We start from the raw sequence: 14,506 nt of genomic DNA on the forward strand, positions 1-14,506 counted from the left end.
TGCTTCTCCCTCTGACCCTCCCCCCTCTCGTGCTCTCTCTCCCATTCTCTCTCTCAAATGAATAAATAAAATCTTTAAAAAAATAAAAAATAAAAAAAATGGTTTTACACATAAAAATATATGAATAATTAGTTGACTATTTCAGAGAGATAAAAGTCATTGTTTGGTAATCGGAGCCATCACTTATATGACATTTTATAATTTATAAGGATTTTTTTAATATAATTGACTCATTCACTATAAACAATGTATGGGGTGCTTACTATGAGCTAAGCACCAGGTAGATAAAGATGAGTCAAAACTCCGATTTTTAGAAGCAGGCTTGCGTGGCTTGGTTGAGTGTGTAGGATGAGAACACATCTAACAATGCAGCATTCACAACTGCCTCAGGTAGGAGGTGGCTTCATCATGACCCACACTTTGCAGAAGAGGAAGCTAAGGGTCTCCAGCTTCACAAGAAGCCAAAGATGACACTGTTTGTAAATGGTGATTCCAGAATACGAATATGATTACCAGTTGATAATCAAATCCAAATCTTATTACTCTTCTTCTTCCCTTTCCTTCCTAAACAATTTAATCCTTAAGTCATGAGGTAGGGAAGAGCAGCATTTGCATCCACACCTGGCTGGGGAGAACCATGGTGGCTCAGGACAGAGTTTTAAAGCAATGACTTGTCTTCATGATGTCTGAGGCCTCAAGAGAGGACAGTTGAACGCTGGAGGTTGTTCTGTCGCTGAAGGCTGGAACCAGCTAAAAACTTGTTCACCTACAAAGGACATTGGGACATTGGAAGTTAGTGCTCACTGTCAACTGAGGTCTCAACTATGATTCCCAGACAGAATATCTACATATGGCTACTTCATATGGTCTCTCTGCTTTCCTGGGACATGTTGACCAAGTTCCAAGAGTGAGCATCCCAAACCCACCAAGAGGAAGCTATATTGCTTTTTATGACCTGACTTTGGAAGATACTTAGCATCCATTCCTCCACAGTTGCAGACCCACCAATATCAAGAAGAGAGAACCTAGATCCCACCTCTCAACAGGAGGAGAGTCAACAACACATTGTAAGACCAGCATGCGGGTGGAAGTTCTTTATGATGCCATCCTGGAAAATGCAAGCTGTCACAGATGCAAAAGAAGAACACAACATCAGTTTTCAGAGATTTCTGTTAAAAATGCGTAATATGAAACTAAACATGAGGCCATTTTAGATTAAAATTGAGGCACATTGTAAAAATAACTGGCCTGCAGTATTCCAGCATGTCAAGAGCATGAACTTCAGGAACAAATGATGAATTGTTTCAGTGTGAAATCAGTCAAAGAGATACGGAGACTGAGAGCAGTGTGTGATTCTGATTTACACCTTTTCACTCTAAAGGATGTTATTGGGACATTTGGAAACCTGTAATGGAATTTGAAGATTAGATGGTAATAATGTATCAATTTCTTTCCTGATTTTGATGAGATTATTATGGTTATGTGGAAGAATATTCTTGTTTAGTGGAAATAAATACTAGAATATTCAGGGGAGATAGTGCATCAGCTCAAAAACTATGCTCACTTTTTTTTTGTTTTGCAAGTTCAAGATTGCTGAATAAAAAAATCCATTCTCTTTTTTTTTGATTAACCAAAGCAACAGCTAGATGCCCAAGGCCATTTTCCCCCAAAAGTATCAAGGTAATTAAGTCTATCTCTCTTCAAACCAACTGGAAATGTGTACATCTCCACTTCCCTTTAGATATACAAAGACCACGAAGAAGGAGAAAATTAAATCAAAACCTTAATGCATATGCTTTTTACCAGATTCTTTTGTTTTGTTTTGTTTTGTTTTTTACTTGAAAGAGAACTAGTGGCTGCCTTGTGTTTCTATAAGAAAGAACAAAGGGTGTCTTCTAAATAATTTACACTTTGTATTGACTAAGATCACAGCAGGTAGTTTAGAATAATCAATCCATAATGTTTCATAATAAGGATTTGCTGAAGGACACACACAGAGTCAGAAATTTTCAGCAATCTATTTGTGTGATTTTCTATTTAGAACTTCTGCTATTCAAGTCAAGGTTCTGTTCAGACTTTTTCAACTCCTGAAAATCTCCTTGTTACTATGGATAAATCTGGTTCTTAATTGTTCATTAAATTATTTGTTCCTACAAAGCCACAAAATCTACTAATCTTTAAAAGAGAAGAAAATATTATCATGAATTAAAGATTATTTGACAGAGAAAGACAAATCAGATGATTTCACTCATATGTGGAATTTAAGAAACAAAACAGAGGAGCATAGGGGAAGGAATGGAAAAATGAAATAAGATGAAATCAGAGAGGGAGACAAACCATAAGAGACTCTTAACTTTAGGAAACAAATTAAGTGTTGCTGGAGGGGAGGTGGGTGGAGTGATGGGATAATTGGGTGATGGGCATAAAGGGGGGTCACGTGATGTAATGAGCACTGGGTGTTATATGCAACTGATGAATCACTAAGTTCTAACTCTGAAACTATTAATACCACTCTATGTTAATTAAATTGAATTTAAATAAAAATTTTAAAAAATAAAAAAAGAATTAGAGTGCTTGAAAAAATAGTGATTTTTAAGGTCTCCAATCACACACACACACAAATATATATATACATATATATATACACACACATATGTATTCAGTTCTTGCCTGCATTAAACATCTCTTGGAAGTTGTCTAGTATCCATATCATTCATTTTTATTGTTTTTTACTTACTGTTGTATCCATATTGTATGGAGTTGTCATAACTGCCATTTTTAGTGCCTGCTGATTCATCTCCCCACTGCAGACTGCTTTGCTCAGACTTCTCTCCCAACAGAAACCCTACCCCTGCTTCAAACATGGCCTTCCTAAATTACCCCCACTTTACTACAGGGGGTCTCTCCTTCCTCTAAACTTCTGCCACATTTACTCTGCTCTCCCAGGTGACGTTTGTCAGATGTTATCAGTGTTGGGAGATCTTTTCTCTCCACCTAGAGCTCTGTTGTCCGCTCTGGTAGCCCCAACCACACGTGGCTATATACATTAAAATTAAACTAATTAAATTTAGAAACCTGTCCCTCAATTACACTCACCACATTCCCCCTGCTCCATAGCATGTGTGACTAGTGCTTACTATCTCAGACAGTGCACACTGAGAACAATGCTGTCTTCACAGAAATTTCTAGTGGACAGCGCTGTTCCAGGTTGTAAGCACCACAAACGCCTATCTGTTAAGATGTCAGTCCAGCAATTCCAGCTACAGGTAAAGGAGTAAGAAAGGACATTTTCATTCAGAGGACAAATTGGTACAAACACTTTTGAGAATAATCTGGTAATATTCAGTACATTTGAGAATATACAATCTTTACCTATTCTACTTTTCCATTTCCATGTATATACACTCAAAAAAACTCAGGTTCATATGCATAAAATGACATGCAGCACAAGTTCACGGCAACATTGTTTATAAAAGCAGTAAATTAGGAAAAAAAATCTAAATGTTCATCAATGAGAGTATGAACAAACAAAATGAGGGATAATCATGAGAGAATCCTATATAGCACTTAGAATAAATAAAATGATTTCTATTTATATCAGCCTAGAAGATACAAAAATATGTAACAATCAGTAAAAAACAAAATGTTATTGCAGTGTAAACCCTGAGAGGTTTTTTTTTTTTTTCTTTTTTGCAATGCAAGTGTCTGACTTAAGCTTTGATTGTCTAGACATCCACTTTGAAGAACCCTACCTCCAATAAATCCATCGCCAGCCACAGGACCAGATAAAGAGCCAGGCTGCCTTCCCCCATTGAGGCTCCTTTGTTTTAGAGATCTTGGTTGACTTAGAAAACTGACCATTTGGGCCAAATGTTTTTTTTTTTTTTTCCCCTCTTCCCATGCTTTAAATTCCTGCTCTTATGTTTTAAATTAACCAATAAAGAATGAGCCCAAGAGGGATGCCTGGGTGGTTCAGTTGGTTAAGCATCTCCCTTCAGCTCAGGTCATGGTCCCAGGGTCCTAGGATCGAGTCCCACATCAGGCTCCTTGCTCGACGGGAAGCCTGCTTCTCCCTCTCCCTCTGCCTGCTGCTCCCCCTGCTTGTTCTCTCTCTTTCTCTCTCTCTGACGAATAAATAAATAAAATCTTAAAAAAAAAAGAATGAGCTCAAGAAACCCTAGGCCCCAACTTCAACCCCAATAGAAGCAGAACCCCGGGCCCACTTTCCCTCTACCCACAACCTTGCTATGTATCCCTAAGTGCTCTGTGTAATTCCCTAGTCTTGCAAGTAATAAACTATTTTTTTAACGTTTCCTGATAGTTATTGGTGAAGAGAGTCTTACAATCGTTATAAGAACCACAAAGGCCTGTTTAGCCACAGCATTGGTTATTGGTAGGCTAAGACCTACACAAAACAGTTGCATACAATGTGATGCCATATTATAAACATTAAAACACAAGCAAAGAATGCTATATATATATGTGTGTACATATATGTATCTATATAGTATACATGTATACATATCTATATGTATGTATATACATATACATATATATGCACACACACACACATAGTAATGATACGAAAACATGGACAGAGAGAGCATGCAGCAAATTCATGATACTGCTGCCCCTCTGGTCAAGGTGATGTGGTGAGCAATGATATCAGGGACAATAATTAAAGAACATGAATAGTATTTGATAAAATAATCATCAGTATTATTTATGTGAAAAAAATAAATATGAAATGACCATGACAAAATGTTGTTATTCGTTAATTGTGGTTGGTGGACAGTTAGATATCCTTTAGGTAATCATTCTCTGAATTGCCTGTCTGTCTGACCTTTCTACTTCCAGACAGCCTTCAACTTACTCACATCTGAGAATGATAGAATGTTTTTCTAACAGGGCAACATCTCTTCCTTTTCTGTAGGCCAAGAATTGTTACTTTTATTGGAAGGGAACAGGGTAAGGTGATGGAATATGGGAAGTGAGGGACAGTGAAGGTCCAGGTCAATGGTTCTCAAAATGTGGTCCCTAAACCTACAGCCTAAGCATCACCTGGGCATTTATTAGAATACAAATTTATTAGAAATACCCAGCCCCCAACTACTACCCACTGAATCAGAAAGTCTGAGAGTATAGTTCAGCACTCCGTATTGAGAGGTCTCCAGGTAATTTTGATTCATGCTTCTGTTGGAGAACCAAGTTTTGGACGAAGGATAGGAAAACTTTGCCAGAAAAGTCCAGATAGTAAATATTTTAGGTCTTATGAGCCAAGAGGCAAAAGGACCAGAACCACTCCTCAAAAAGAGAGAGTGAACAGTATGGAGTCATATGTGAGCACATGATTTGTTTGTTTGTTTGTTTGTGAGCACATGATTTTTAATGTAGAGCAAACCTGCCCATTGGTCAACCTGGCTTAATCATGTCTGGGAACAAATTTGACAACAAGTCTTCATTCTTTGGGATGGATGTGTGTGGAGCTCAAAGGGCATGTGCTGGGGGGTCCCTCCTCCTCCCACACGACTCTTTCTTCAAAGGAATTGAATGTGACTGTGCAATATATAAACAAGGTAGCAGAGACCCAACGGGGGACAGAGATGATGTCACTGCACATCTTAAACAGTCTGCTGTGACAATGCTGGATTTTAGTGAGCCCAGTGATCCTAGAAAACAATGAAATTTAAGATATTACCCTCTCCTTTTGTGTTCTGAGAAGGGCTTACTGTAAAAAAAAAAAAAAAAAAAAAACACTCTTTTCCGTATTACTTAGATAAGACTCATAGCTGCCTCCTCTATTTACCAGTGACAAGGCCAGACACAGACTCTTTATGTTTCTATTTTGCCTCATAAATGATTAGCTAAATTTAGTACAAGGCAGAGTTGAGATCTAGGACTGTCTACAAACTCGCACTCTTCTGCAGACCTTCATTAAGATAGGATGTTAGACGTCCTAAAGGATTCTTAATCTAATGTACCTAAAATCTGAGAAAACTAAAGAATTATCCTGAGTTTTTATAAAAATTCATTATATTTGTGATCATGACTTTCTCTGGGAAAAGATACAGAGCTTGCATCAAATTTCCAGAAATGTTTATGGATCTTTGTAGAAGCTGGGGGACTTCCAGGATAGCAAATTAAGGAACTTCCCACCAACCTTGCCCCAGCAACATAGCAATTTAACTGGTGAAATTTATTTTAAAAAAATAATTTAAAAGAGAAATCTGGGGAGATGGAAGAGTAGGAAGCACCAGAATCTTTTTTCCCACCTAGACAACGATCATATCAGACGGTATTTTGGAGCACTAAAGTCTACTGAAGGCTTGCAACTTCCAGGGGAAGGTTTGGATGGTAAATTGCAGTTAATTTTGGTCAATTTCAGCACCCCAGTAGCCACCCATATCCCACCCCAGCCCCATGGCAGGCAACCAGGAAAGCATTGCAGGAACAGCTTGCACACAACTTGTGAGAGCCCGAGTAGGCACAAAGGACTCTGTCCTCCAAATATGAGGGTTCAGATCACTCACTGCAAAAACTGATACCAAATGCAGAAGAAGAGGTGGTGTCTGTAGTTATGTATCTCCCCCCCATTGTTGTAAACCTTTCCCTCTCTCCTGAAGTGACTTCCAGGGGACTTGGAAGACTGCTGCTCTTTTTATTCCCTGCCCTCATTTTTCTCTTTTTCAAATTTTTTGGAACCAGACATTAAAGACTAGGACATTCAAAAGCAACTGCATATGTGAGGATATTGAGAAAGTCATTGTGCATGCCTGGGGAAAAGCTCAGACTCAAGAAGACCTTAAATTTACACCTCAGGCTGACCTTTAGCAGAAAGACAACCTGCAACAATTAAAAATTAACTAATTAATTAATTAGTTAATTAGTTAATTAATTAATGCCAAAACAAAACAAAAGCCCCAGCAAACCCTAGGGAAGGGGAAGGATTTTATTTCCAGAGTTACATTATTTATTGAAATATCCAATTTTCAACAACAACAACAAATCACAAGGTATACAGAGAAACAGGAAAGTTTGTTCCATTCAAGGAAAAAAGAAATCAATAGAAACTATCCCTAAAAAAGACCTAATGGTGGATTTATTAGACAAAGACTTTACAACAACTTAAAGATGCTCAAAGCACTAATAAAAGATGTAGACAAAAATGTGAAGAGGCAGAAGAGTCAGCAAATGTGAAAATAGGACAATGGAGATTATTCCACTGAAGAACAGAAAGAATAAAGACTGAAGAAAAGTGAACAGCACAAAGGACCTGTGTGACACCTTTAAGTGCACCAACATATACATCATAGGATTCCCAGGAGAAGAGAGAGAAAGGGTAAAGGAGAATATTTGAAGAAATAATGGCTGAGCCTTTCCCAAATTTGATGAAGGATATGAATATAAATATCCAAGAAGCTCAATTAACTCCAAGTGAGATAGAGACCCACCTTGAAACACATAATCAAATATTGAAAGCCAAGACAAAAAGATAATCTTGAAAGAGCAAGAGAGAAGATTCCTTTTTTTAAAATTTTATTTATTTTTATTATTATTAACATATAATGCATTATTTGTTTCAAGGTACAGGTCTGTGATTCATCAGTCTTACACAATACACAGCACTCACCACAACACATGCCCTCCCCAATGTCCATCACCCAGCCACTCCATCCCCCCATCCCCTCCAGCAATCCTTAGTTAATAGAGAAGATTCTTAACATCACTCATCACTAGGGAAATGCAAATCTAAACTACAATGAGATAACACCTTGTATGCATTAGGATGGATGCTCTCAAAAAGCAAAAAACAAATCAGAACAAACACACAAAAAAAATCTCAGAACAGAAAAATTACAAGTGTTGGCAGGTATGTGGAGAAATTGAAACCCATGTGAACCATTGGTGGAAATGTAAAATGATGCATCTTCTGTGGAAAAGAGCACAGCAATTGCTCAAAAACTTGAAAATTGAATTACCATTTTATCCAACAATTCCATTCCTGGATATATATTAAGAAGAACTGAAAGCAGGGTCTTGAAGAGATATTTTTACACCCACATTCATAGTGGCATTATCCATAATAGCTAAGATGGGGAAACAACCCATGTGTCCATCAACAGAGGAATGAATAAGGAAAGTGTGGTGTATACATACAATGGAATATTTTTCAGCTTTAAAACGGAAGAAAGTCCTGACATATGCTATAACAGGGTGATCCTTGAGGATATTATACTAAATGAAACAGCCCAATCACAAAATACTATATGATTTCACTTATATGAGGTACTGAGAGTACTGAAAATCATAGAAATAGAAAGTAGAATGGTGGTTTTTGGGACTGGGGGATTGGAATGGAGACCTATTGTTTAATGGATAGAGAGGTTCAGTTTTACGAGATAAGAAGAGTTCTGCATATGGATAGTAGTGATGATAGCACAACTTTATGTATGTATATAGCATTACTGAAGTGTACACTCAAAGATGATTAAGATGGTAAATTTTTTGTTATGTGTATTTTACCATAATAAAAAATGGGGAAAAATCGCTTAAAATCTCTGGAACTCGTCCTAAGGGCATTCCACAAATAGGGAAAATATTCAGCCAAGAAAATATAATAAATCTTGGTAAGAAAAGCAAGGATCTCTGGTATTAGACAAATAAATAAAATCAGGAATAAAAGTGGGATATTACTAGTGATCTTAAATAAATAAATAAAAATAGATTTTAGGATACTATAAAACAGAGAATGTCAACAAAGTAGATAAGTTAGATGAAATGGAGAATTCCTAGAAAGATGCAAATTACTGAAACTTAGAAAGAAATAGAAAATCTGAATGGACCATAAAAATAGAGATTGAATTAGTAATTTTATAAACTTTCCATTAACGGAAAGCCCAGGCCTAGATGGAGTTATTTCATTTCACTTGTACCAAACAATCAAAACCGTTCCTTCACCAACTCTTCCATAAAATAGAAGGGGACACTTAGCAACTCATTTTATGAGGGCAATATTATCCTGATACCAAAACAAACAAACAAACAAGGTAACAAATAAAACTGCAGACTAAACTTCTTATGAATATTGGCACAAAATTTCTTAAAATACTTGTGACCAAATCCAGCCACATATGTGTATATAAATATAATTATACCATGACTAAGTTGGCTTTTTCCCAGGAATGCAACTTTGGTTCAACCTCTGCAAATCAAGTAATGTAACGCACCATATTAATAGAATAGACAGAATCATTTGAATAGGTGCAGAAATAACATTTGAGAAAACCTGATATCTTTTCATGATAAAATACTCAATGAACTAGAAATAGAAGGTGCTTTCCTCAGTCTGCTAAATGGTGTATAAGAAAAAAAACCCAGCTAACATCATTTATACAGGTGAAAGATTGAATGTTTTCCCCTTAAGATCAGGAACAAGACAAAAACAAATGTCTGTTTTCATCACTTCTATTCAACTTTTTACCGGAAGTTATAACCAGGGTAATTAGTGAAGAAAAATGAAATGTAAGGCATCCAAATTGGAAAGGAAATAGTAAAACTATCTGTATTTGCAGATGACATAATCTTGTATAAGGAAATTCCTATGAAATCTACTAAAAACACAGTTACAACTAATAAATGAATTCAGCAAAGCTATAGGATACAGATCAGCATAATATTATATTTAGGCACATTAACAACAAACATTCCAAAAATAAAATTAAGAAAACAACTCAATTCACAGTAACATCAATAAGAATAAAATGCTTTGGTACAAATTTAACATTAGATCTAAGACTTATGTGCTAAAAACTACAAAACTTCAGTGAAAAAAATGTAAAAAAAGCCTTAAATCAGTGGAAAGACATCCCATTATCATGGAATGGAAAACTTAATACTGTTAAAATGGCAACACTATCAAATCGGTCTACACATTCAATGAAATTCCCATCAAAATCCCAGCTGCCTTATTTTTTTTTTCTGCAGAAAGAGAAGTCTATCCCAAAATTCATATGATACTGGAAGATACCAAAAAAAGTCAAAACAAATTAAAGAACAAAGCTGGAGGATTAACACTTTCTGATTTAAAACCATAATACAAATCTGATGTGATTCAGACAGTGCAGTGCAGGCATAGGGCGGACATAGAGGTCCATGGGATGGAATCAAGAGTCCAGAAATAAGTCTTCACATCTTTTTTTTTTTTTTAAAGATTTTATTTATTTATTTGAGACAGAGAGAATGAGAGACAGAGAGCATGAGAGGGAGGAGGGTCAGAGGGAGAAGCAGGCTCCCTGCCGAGCAGGGAGCCCAATGCGGGACTCGATCCCGGGACTCCAGGATCATGACCTGAGCCGAAGGCAGTCGCTTAACCAACTGAGCCACCCAGGTGCCCAAGTCTTCACATCTTTATTCAATTGATTTTCAACGAGATGTGGAGAGGAACTTCAATGGAGAAAGAATAGCACCACTTCAGTAGTTGCTCCGGGGCATATATAAAAGAATTGTAATTTAGAACTCCTATTTTCCAACATACACAAAAATTAACTCAAAATTTGTTATAGGCCTAACGGGAAGAGCAGCAACCATAAAATCATTAGAATAAAACATAAGTCCAAATCTTCATGACCTTGAGTTAAGCTGTGGTTTTCTGAAGTCCTACACCAAAAGCAAGAACAGCAAATGAAAGGATAAAAGGCATAACATCAAAATTAAAAACTTCCATGACGCAAAGAACATCATGAAGTGAAAAGACAACCCACAGAGTGGGAGAAAATACTTACAAACCATGTGTCTGATAAGAGACTTTTAAGTAGAAGACATGAAGAACTCCTACGACTCAACAATCAAAAAGGCAGGTAAAAAATTTTTTTTTGTAATGGCAATGGATTTGAATAGTTATTTCTCCAAATAATATGTATAAATATCCAATAACTACATGAAAATATTTTTATATGAGAAGTTACTGAAGATGCGAATCAACACAATAAAAAGATACAAGTTCATACCACCTGGATGACTGTGGTCACAAAGCCACGTGATGAGAAGCATTGGTGAGGATGTGAAGGAACTGGAACCTTCATGCATGGAATATAAAACGGGGCAGCCACTTTGAAAACAGGAAGTTCCTCACTATGTTAAACGTGGTTACCAGATGACCTAACAATTCCCTTCTAGGTATATCCCCAAGAGAAAGAAAACAAGTTTGTACATCTCTGTTCATAGTAGCCTTATTCATAATAGTCAAAAAGTAGGAAAAAAACAAATGCCCATCAATGGATGAATGGATAAAGAAAAGATGGTCTATTCTTTCAGTGATATATTATTTGAAAATAAAGAGAAATAATGTACTAATGCATGCTACAACATGGATGAACCTTGAAAAAATTATGCTAAATGAAAGCATTCACAAAAGACCACATAATGTATGATTCAATTTCTGTGAAATGTCCAAATCAATAAAGACAGAAAGTAGATGAGTGGTTGCCTGGGGTTGGGGAGGAGGAAAAGGGAAATGACTGCTAATGGGTATGGGATTTGTTTTAGGTGAGACAAAAATACCCTAAAATTGGATTGTGGTAATATTTGCACAGCCCTGTGAATACACTAAAACACCTTGAATAGCATATTTTGGGTGAATTGTGTGCTATGTAAATTACATTTCAATAAAACTTTTTCTTTTTAATTTTTTAATTTTTTTTCAATAAAATTGTTTTTACTTTATTTTTAATCTTTTATATATGTATATATTTTTTCAATAAAACTGTTTTTAAAAAGTTGTAGTGGGGATGCCTGGGTGGCACAGTTGGTTAAGCATCTGACTCTTGATTTTGGCTTAGGTCATGATCTCAGGGTTGTAAGATCTAGCCCTGTGTCGGGCTCCCCACTGGGACTGGAGCCTGCTTGGGATTCTCTCTCTCTACCTCTCCCTCTAAATAGAGCTCTCCCTTTCTCTCTCTCTCTCTCTAAAAAAAAAAAAAAGTTGTAGTGAGTGGCAGAGAAAGATCATAGATTTTTTTGTTTGTTTCAAGTTTTTACTTAAATTCTAGTTAGTTAACATATAGCGGAAATATCACAGATCATAATGAAAAACAACAGATAATTAGTCCACCCTCATTAAAAATAGATTTGTGGGACGCCTGGGTGGCTCAGTCGGTTAAGCGTCTGCCTTCAGCTCAGGTCATGATCCCGGGGTCCTGGGATCGAGTCCCGCATCGGGCTCCCTGCTCCGCGGGGAGCCTGCTTCTCCCTCTGCCTCTGCCTCTGCCTCTCTCTCTCTCTCTCTCTCATGAATAAATAAATAAAATCTTTAAAAAAATAAAATAAAAATAGATTTGTATAGTTTTATCATTAAGATTAAATTAACCAAATGTAAAAGTTTGGAAATTTCTAACACCTTGACACTCCTGCATCTCTCACGCTTGGTTTAACTCACACACCACCTCTTCCATGAAATCTTTAGTGGCTTTGTCCCTGCAGAAATATACTTTTTTCTTTCTATATTGCTTGAGGCCCATCTTTTACGAACTCAAAGCATGGCACCACATGCTGAGCCGTCTGCCTCCCCAACTAGGTGGAATCAATCAGGCCACACATAGTTCTGTTTCACTTGTATCCACAAAGAACGTAGTTTCTCAGTAAATTGTGCAAAAACAGGCAACCGGCAGTCAAAAGGATGGGCCCAATCCGCTACAGCTAGACAGAAGACGTGCTTCGCTTCATGTATGCAAATGTTTAGTAGAATAAAGTACATGCCAATATTGAAATATTGGGTGTTCCCACATGAAATTCAGATTTCTAGACTCTTGAAAATTTGTAGAAAATTGAGCCTCTACTCCTGCCTGGTAACTCTCAACTGAATTGTCACTGTTACCTCCAGCTGTCATGACTACCACTCCTGTCTACACACCCAGCCATTTAAATTTATTTGCATTTTCTGCTTGCTCTATGCATACATTTGATTCTGTGACTTTTATGTTCACCTGTCAAGTATTATTCAGCTTTCAATGGAGAAGGGATGATGTTTTATTTTATTAAATTGTCTCAGAACTAAGACTGGCATTAGGATGGCCCTTCCCAGAAGGCCTATGATTGGGGTAAGTGGGTGAGTCATCAAAACATTCATACCTACTATTATGCCAATATCAAGGCTATAAGGCATGCCTTCTGCCAAATAATTTAGTAAATAATTTATCTTATTTTTTCACCTTAGGAAAATTCCCCTGCAGTGTTTCTTTGTTTGCTCGTTTTAATGCTTTCTGGATTCTGCTGGGAAGTCCAGAAAATTACCTCAGGGGTAACCTGTCCTTGAAGCTGACTCATTCCCTGTCTGCCACGGCACCTGTGACTCCACTCACTGTCATGAAGACAGGTAGAAAAGTGATTCCATTCGGTCTTATGGTTTAAGTGCTATCTGATGACTTCCGTCACTGATGACTTCTAACTGCATCCGCCGCCTGGACCTGTGCCCCAAACTTTGGACATCCACTGGCCATCTCACACTTGAGCTCTTGATACACCCCCTGCATACCACTCTCTAAGTCTCTCCCATCTCAGCAATGGCAACTCCATTCTTCTAGCTGTTTAGGCAAGACCTTCAGAGTCACCTTGACTCCTCCCTTGCTCTTACTCCACACATTCTGTTCCTCAGCAAATCCTCTGGCTTTACCTTTAAAATATATCCCGATCTAATTTATCTCCCACCTCCGCTCCACTTCCTGGTCCAAGCCAGCCTTCTCTGTTTGCGGAAACACGGGGAAAGCCTCCACAGTGGCCTTCCCGCTTCTGCCCCTGCCCCTGCTGCCCAAGTTCCCTTCAGTTCATTCCCCAAACAGCAACCTTTTGAAATGCATCACATCTCACTCTTGGGGCGTTGGCTACCCTTCTCCCTCCAACCATATACCAACAACCTTAGAGTGGCCTTTGAGGCCCCACATGACCCCAACTTTGTCCCCTCTCCTTTCTCCCCTATGATACTCCACCCTCCACTCTAGCCGCCAGCCTCCTCGCACTCCATAGAAACCACAGAATGTTCTGCATGGCTAGGATCCTGTTCCATGAAAGGGAGATAATATGCACAACTTCAAAAGGCCGAAGGCGCCATAAGACCGAAAGCGAAGGCCCACAAGTCCAGCTTGACAAGAAACAGTTTATTAAGGGGACTTCCAGACAGAAGCTTGTCTTGGGTGCCACAAGGCAGGGAGATCTCCACAATCCCATCTCCTGTCAGACCTGCTTTTATAGCCAGAGGGGTTGGGAGTACAGGCTGGGGACTCCCGGGAGGAGAATGTTTGAGAATAACTGTGCCTTATTTCCTTATCTCCAGAGCAAATCAAGGGCACTATGCCCAGGGGTATACTTAAGGGTGCGGTTAAACAAAAGGCAAGAATGGGGGTGGGGAGCCTCACTCCAGCCGGCTTTGGGTCATGGAGAGGACAGAGGATTTGTCCAAGATGGTGTCAGTCTGGTTCACACAGATTTCCCTTTTCCTTCCCCTCTTGACTCAAAT

The sequence above is a fragment of the Leptonychotes weddellii genome, chromosome 2 (assembly GCF_054177405.1).
Source record: "Leptonychotes weddellii isolate Sample4059 chromosome 2, ASM5417740v2, whole genome shotgun sequence".
Taxonomy (NCBI): Eukaryota; Metazoa; Chordata; class Mammalia; order Carnivora; family Phocidae; genus Leptonychotes; species Leptonychotes weddellii.